We start from the raw sequence: 8,057 nt of genomic DNA, 5'->3' as shown, positions 1-8,057 counted from the left end.
TCGGGACCGCCGACGCCGACGGCCGAGGGCATCGTGCACCACAGCCATGGTGTGTCGCCACCAAAGCCACGGCGAAGAAAACGACGACGAAGAAGAAGCAGAAGAAGAAGAATACCCCAGCAGCAGCACCCAGGTCCAGATGCAACAACCACTACTGAGGTTTGCAGGTGTTTTCGCTTCAGATGGTGTGGTGACCGACACCAACACCAGTACCATACCCCCTGTTGTGCCTGTTGCCATACATAAAATGTAGGCTTAGATCAGTAAGATTCAACCGTAGATCTTTGACAGCAACCCTTTGTACATAACAGAGGATGTAAGCAAGTATGCCCTCCGTCTCATAATATAATTAAGAACATTTTTTAAGCTGGAGGGAGGATGTTATTATTAGAGTATATAGTTCGTGTAATGTAGTATTTTGTTGTACTTATATGATCCTCTCTTTCCCTTCTGAATTTCGAGAAATGGAAATTGATCTTCCTTTTCTTTTGCATTGTTATACATGTAGTCAACAATTCAGCACACATGAAAATGCAGTTTGTCAGCACATAGTAAGTATCCACCCGGAAAAAAACAGCACATAGTAAGTATCAGAAAAGGGCATTTTGTTAGGCAAAAACAGTACATAGTTTATTATAGCAGGCAGAACAAAAAGCAACTAATTACATTAAGCGCCCACCGTGGGGCTCGAACCCACGACCACAAGGTTAAGAGCCTTGCGCTCTACCAACTGAGCTAGACGGGCTTGTTGAACAATTTTTTTCCAAAGCTTTTTATCGATCAGCATAGTGCTTCCATGAAATGAAAGCCATGATGTCATCTTCAGAAGATGGTCAGACTCGGCCAATTGACATATGTACTATGAGACAGAGCTCTGTCACTATTGAAAGAAAGAAAAGTTATGCCCCTTGGCTCCATCACTATTGGCAAATGTGGGACAATGAAATCTATTTTAGGAACACATTTAACACAGAGACATCTTGGCCCACAGCTGGTTATCCCCAACATCCAAAACCTCAAGCATTGCATTTTACAAGTGATGATCAGAATATCACATATTCTAGTAGCTGGTTATCATCAATTTTGTTTTTTCACCAATGCATTTTGATTGTTGTTTCTTCATGAAATTTTGCAGACATGTTGAGTATTCATCAATGTTTGTTCTTAAAAAAATCAGATTTATTTAACTTTTTTTTTACTATTTTTCTAATTTTTCATGGGGGAGCATATGATCTCCCGAGCAGAAACATCATGCCCATTATTTATGCTTATTATTGCATATTTGAAAAAGCGTGTATGTTGTGTGCAATTTTTATCATTGTTTGTTCTAGAATATCTTTTGTTTTCTTTTTTAAAGGGAACCAATGCCACTAATCCATTCTTCCTTAAAAAAAACCTTATTATTTTTATTTATTTTACTTTCCATTTCATTTTCTTTCTAACTAGAGAGTAATACCAAATCCATCAATTCATTCTTTCTTAGGAAAACTTCATTATTTTGATTTTGATTTAGATTATTTTATTTCTTGTTTTTTCTTTAAAGGAATAAACCCAATGCCACTAATTCATTCGTTCTCAAGAAACCTCCATTTTGTGTGAAAACCCCACTATTATATGCTTATTTTTGTATATCATAAAAACATTCTACATAAATTATGTGAAAGTTTTTTCAATATTTGTTTCATAATTCTTTAATTCCTTTCTTCTAAAATGGCAATACCAAAGCCACTAATATTTTTTTCTCTTAGAAAAATTAATTATTATGATTTTTTGTCTTTATCTCATGTTCTTTCTTCTTAAAGGGTCATATCAGAGCCACTAATTCATTCTTTCTCAGAAAAACTTAATCATTTTGATGATATTTTAGTTTTGATGTCATTTTAGTTCTTCTCTAATGGCGATACCGATGCCACTAATTCTTTCCTTCTTAGGGAACTTTGTTTTTGTGTGAAAATTCCACTATTATATGCTTCTTCTTGCATATTATAAAGAACACAATTTTTGTATAAATTGTGTGTCAATTTGTTTCATTATTTCTTTGCTTTCTGCTAAAAGGGAATAGAAAGCCAGTAATTCAACCTTTCTTAGAAGTTATTATTATTATTACTATTACTATTATTATTACTATTATTATTATTATTATTATTATATTTTAGTTTTTTCGCTTTCATTCTTCTTAAAGGGTAAGCCATATATTCATTCATTCTTAGAAAAACTGATTTTATTTTAGTTTTTATTTCATTTTTCCGTAATGGTATAATACCAATGCCATCAATTCACTCCTTCTTAGGTAACTTCCTTTTTGTGAAAATTACATTATTATATGTTTGTTCATGCATATTATAATAAAAACCAATTTGATGTAAATCGTGTGCAAAATTATGCCATTGTTTGTTTAGATTTTCTTTTCCATTTCTTCTTAAAGGGTAATACCAATGCCACCAATTCATTATTCCTTAGAAAACTTTGTTTTTAGTTTTTATTTCATTCTCCTTCTCCCTTAAGGATAATAGCAAGACCACTAGTTCATATTTCTTAGAAAAATTTGTTTTAAATTTTAGAAAAAATATTATATTTTCTTTCTTCTTTAGAGATAATAACAAAGACAGTAATTCATTCTTTCTTAAGAAACGTTTATTTGCGAAATTTTCATTTATTATATGCTAATACTTGCATATTATAAAAAAGCATAACGTCCGTTTAAATTGAGTGTAAATTTGTCCTTATTTGTTTTTTATTTTCTTTCTTCTTAAAGGGTAGTACCAATACAGCTAATTCATGTTTTCTTAGAAAACTTCATTATTTTGACTTTTTAGTTTTTCAATTTACTTTTATTTAAGGGTAATATCAATTCCACCAATTCATTATTTATTAGAAGTGTCTTTGTTCATTTTTAAAATTATTTCTTTAAAGTAATACCAACACGGGTTAATAGGTCGTTATTATGCCTCGGCTCAAGAATTGTTGTGAGCTTATGTTGGTTTTGTTAGCTCATTCATGTATGTGGAGTAGGATATGCTTTATTTATGGTGCTGACGGCTTACTCATGTACACAACAGACCGTTGGCATGCATCACCATCCATGGTAAAGTAGTTACCCGATTGTCATATACTCATCTATAATTGTCTCCATTGACCGCCTGGCCTCGCCTGATCTCGGGCTTCCCATTGCCAACTGACGACCAACAGAAACCCCCTGACGCTCGCTGGCATCAACCACTCTCTTGGCGGCTGATTGTTGTAAATGTCCACTCCCCGTCAGTCACAAAGATCTACACGAGATGCATGGTATATAGAGTAGTACAATGGCCCCTAGCTAGCTTTTTTCCTTTTTCTTTTTGAGATATCCTATGTGTGACACGTACCCTCTTTGTCTGTGACACATTTGTGTGAAATGAGTTTTTTTAGCACGACACTATCGGAGACGGATAATGTAAAAACATAGCTATAGTAAATTGGGCCTCGCTTACGACATGTGCAGGAGTCGGGCAGGTCATGTTCCGATATCCATATTGGACTCTATGTGCATGTATTTGTTGGACATGCGCGCAACATACTCATGTAGTGGTTCCTTTATGGGCCGGCACATTTAGCGAGCACGCACACGTTGTACAAGGTCCGGTTTGGGGACCCTCTTGGTTTTTTCTTCTTCCTAGTGTACCTAGTTATTTTCTTTTTAATATTTTACTTTTCTTTTATAAGTTTCTTTCCAAAATTATTAAACTTTTAGAAAAATTCATGATAGAAGAAAATCAAAATTTTGGAGAAGTGTTTGCATTTTACGAAAACAAATAATTTTAAAGAAATTCAATGTTTTAGAAAATGTGCAAAACTTGAAAATGATAGCATATTTTAGAAAATGTTCAAAACATTCAACAATATGTTTGGATTTTAACATATTTTCACTCTTTTATTATTTTGGAAACTTCTCTAATTTTTTAATTTAAAAAATCACATCTAATTTATCTATCACAATTCTTTTAGTAGTTTCTGAAAATGTTCACTTTAAAATAAAACAATCTTTGAGGAAAAAGTGTCGGAGTAAATGACCACGGGTAGCCTCATCAGCCTCCCATGGCATTTCAAGACATCGGGGCCGGCTGTGCCCCTCAAGAATCAAAGACCAAAGCACCGCCCTCTTTGCGGCCAGCTGGTCCAAGCGGCCGGCTGCCTGAAGACGGCAAGGCCCAGAAGACGGCCCCGAAGTGGGCCGGCTCTTGGCAAGCGACCTCCAAAGAGGTCGGCTCCTAGCAGGCGGCCCCAATCGCCCTCAAAGTTTGCACCACATTATGACGACGAGACAGGGCGTGGCTACATCGACGCCTGTCATCCCCGAATCCAGGGCCTAGCGTGGCTACAGTGCGGCGTACTGGGCGGACATCCCTCGCCCGGCGCAACACTGTTGTCACGCAGCCCATGACATCACCCATGGCAGAGAAGGCCATGCTCCCTACGAGCCGTCGGCACGGCCCTAGGCGGCGGGCCCTACCTGTCAGTGAGAAGCCAGAAGGCGGCGGGATCCGCCAACCGGCAGATGGGAGGCCGACTCCCAGTAGCGGCCTTCCCCCTTCCCTCAGAGTTCGTGCACCATTGATCCGAAGAGACGGGGAGTGGCTACAGTGAGCGCCCGCTAGGCGGCGAGTACTGTAGTCACGCTCCCCCGACAAAGCACACATCATCAGCAGCATTGCCACAGTAATGAGCAGCTGGCGAGACCCGCGAGCGGCGGGCGCGGCCTGTCGGCTAAGTACGAGGCAGCTGGCGGGACCCACTAGGCGGCGGGCCCCAGCGGTCGGCGAAGAAGCTGGCATCTACATACACTAACAGCAGGATCCTACACCCGGTCGGATTACCATTGTATCCTTGGGGGTAGGCCTATATAAACCCCTCAGGGCACCCATGCAAAGGGTTCAACCTCACTGGGACCTTGACACACCCACACACGCATATAGAGGAAGTAAGCTAGGGCTAGCCTTGCTCTTCTTCCCCCTCTAGAGAAACAACTCAAGGAGCAAGCTTGTAGCCACCATTGTTGCTTGAGTGATCATGCGGAGATCCTGCAGAGCAGGAGTAGGGGTGTTATCTCCTAGCAGAGCCCCAAATCTGGGTAAGATTCGCCGGCGGGCATGTTTGCACCTTATCCCGTTTCCTGGCACCGGCGACGTATTATTAGCCCCCTCCATGATAAGTCATCCGTTGGCATATGTCGCACGACACCCTCGACAAAAAGTTTTCCTGTGTTTTTAAGAAACCACAAAAAAACACTAGTTGGATAAAATTCGAATGCCTGGCCACCTTTTTGTGAGTCACTTATGTGCGGTCGCTGATCTGAGTAGCCAGGGGCGGAGCCAGAAAATTTGACCATTGGGTTCACTCCATGACTGGTTGTGAGAACTTACTACTAGTATGTGAAGTGTAAAGTATAATTTTAAAGTATCTTACAACAAAATTATAGCACCCAAAAACAACATAATGAATAGAGATATAGTATTATATATCACACATTGTGTTGCATTAAAAACTGAAGAGTGCAAGACATACCCGTTTCAATAAAATTATAAAATCATTTGTTTACATATTATAAATATAGTAGTATCAGATAACTTTGTAGCTCCACGTGTAGCTTCTCATCTTCCTTGAACACTGAAAAAACGACAAGTTAGTTTGACAAGTTCAGAATAAGTACTAACAAGAGAAATAATATTGTAAAGGGACTCACATTTTAGAGTGTCCCCTTTCGATTTTTCACTGCCTTAAAAATATTAAACACTGCATCATTGGTAATGGTAGAAAAAATATCTTTCTCCACATAGCAGATTAGACAATCACTCATGAATTGATCACCCATTTTGTAGCGTAACTTTTTTTACAACATTCATAGCTGAAAAGCATCTCTCCACTGATGCGGTGGCAACTGGCAATATCAGTACTAGCTTTAAAAGATGGTAAACCAAAGGAAACGTAATATGCTTATTTGTTTCCACCATTAGTTTAGCAAGATCAGCGATTCCGTCCAAATTGGCGAACCTTTCATCTGCTCGCACATTGTCAATGTAAGTGCGAAGTTCAGGACCAAGATCATCTAGTTTTCTTGAATCAAAGTCATCTGGATAAAACTCAGCTAGCTTCACTAAGCTATCCAAGTTAAAAGCAGCAAAGGAGTCCTTTGGGTTAAAAGAAGCCATGTGTCCAAGCAATGCAGAATTTACCTCATTGAAGCGGTCATCAAACTCTTGAAGCTGCCAATCAATGACAGAATTAAGACACTCAATTTGGTAATGTTGAAGGTTTGTCTTATTGGTTTTATGCCGTGGTTTGTGCCGATTAACATATTGCTCCTGCATGTTTATGTTCTCAATGTGATGCTCTTCACAGAATGAATGTACCTTCTCAAGAAGTGAGTCCCATCCATTATCCCTTAGTTCTTGCAGCTCATTCCTTGTTGACTTCACACATGAGATGGCATTCAGGATGTCTTGATCCTTCCTTTGTAAAGACTGTGACAAAGTATTTGCATTTCCCAATATATGCAACATCATGTGCAAATAAAAAACAAAATCAAAGGTCTCAAAATATGCTACAAGACCACGTGCCTGGCATTTCTTATCACTTTTGCCTTCTTTCTCAACATATTTCAGAACAGACATAACTGAAAGAGTCCTGTAATGTGAGCCCCAACGTGTGTCCCCGGCTCTTTGAAGAGTTTGTTCTTGATTTAGCCCTGTGCCAGTGCTAATCTGCCCACTACCTATGGCTTTTATTACCTCCTCTCGATGTTTCTCTCTAATCATATCCTTTCTTTTGCAAGAAGCTCCAACCACATTGAATAAAACTGAGATCATGTAAAAAAAATCTGCAATATCGTCATGCTTCTTTGATACTGCCACAATAACCAACTGGAGCTGGTGAGCAAAACAATGCACATAATACGCTGACTTATTCTCTTGCATAATCTTTGCTTTCAAGCCATTAAACTCACCACGCATATTACTAGCCCCATCATAGCATTGGCCTCTAACCTGCTTTATGCTTAGTCCAATCTCGGTGAATAATTTTTGAAGAGTAGCCTTGAGACAAGTTGCTGATGTTTCCTTCACATGTTCGATTCCAACTAACCGTTCAATGATAAATCCATGCTTGCTAAGATATCTCAAAACAACTGCCATTTGCTCTTTGTCAGACACATCAGCAGCTTCATCAATCAACAAACTAAATACATCACCTCCAATATCTTCAATAATAGAATTTAAAGTTATCTGCACAAAAGATAATTAACTTATTAGAGAACACTTGTTATTTGCAAGAAAACATAAATAGAGGCAATTAAATTTGATGTTACCTTTGCAAAATAATTTGCAATTTCCTTTTGAATATCTCCACATACCCACTTACAGTTTTTGGAGCATTCTCAAGAACTACCTTCCGTATAGCTTCATTCTGGTTTGCCAAAGTATGTACCAACTCTCGGAAATTTCCCTTATTTTTTGACTCCTCTGATTCATCATGGCCTCGGAAAGCTAAGCCTTGATGCAACAAGTATCTCACTGAATCAATGGAAGCATCAAGCCGGATTCGATTTTTCTTTTTTGTAAGATCAATTTGCTTATCAAAAGCAACATGAATTGACTGATCTTGATTCATCAAAGCATCACATCTTTTTACTGCTACATTATGAAAGCTATTAACATTACCCTTACCCTCATGAGTATCTAGTCTGCTTTTCTTGTTCCAACCGTTCCAGCCATTAATTGCAAATGCATCACTTCCAGCTTGTCCCTCATTGTAATCTCTGGAAAGGTAGCAACACAAACAAAAGGCCCTGTGCACTTTGTCACTATACTCAAGCCAACGATCATAATCATCAAACCAATCTGGATTAAATCTCCGTTGAGTATCACCAATCTCCCTCTGCGGGTAATCAAAATTAGATGGTGGCCTGTAAGGTCCTCTCGTTAAATATCTGCGCCTAATCTCATCTTGCTTTTTTGGATTTCTTGTGTACTCTGAAATTCTTTTTCGATCAGCCGGATCATAAGGCAACTCATCTAAATTAATTT

The 8,057-nt window shown here is 38.6% G+C and overlaps 1 non-coding gene across 1 annotated transcript; it reads right to left on the bottom strand.

Moving 5' to 3' along the window:
* Positions 1–672: 672 nt before the first annotated feature.
* On the bottom strand, positions 673–745 carry TRNAK-CUU. The gene has a single exon. It is a non-coding gene; the product is annotated as a tRNA-Lys (tRNA).
* Between the last annotated feature and the right edge of the window lie 7,312 nt (positions 746–8,057).

The sequence above is a fragment of the Triticum urartu genome, chromosome 3, assembly GCF_003073215.2.
Source record: "Triticum urartu cultivar G1812 chromosome 3, Tu2.1, whole genome shotgun sequence".
Lineage (NCBI taxonomy): Eukaryota > Viridiplantae > Streptophyta > Magnoliopsida > Poales > Poaceae > Triticum > Triticum urartu.
The sequence above is the reverse complement of the archived record's forward strand: the minus strand, read 5'-3'. Positions and strand labels throughout refer to the sequence as shown.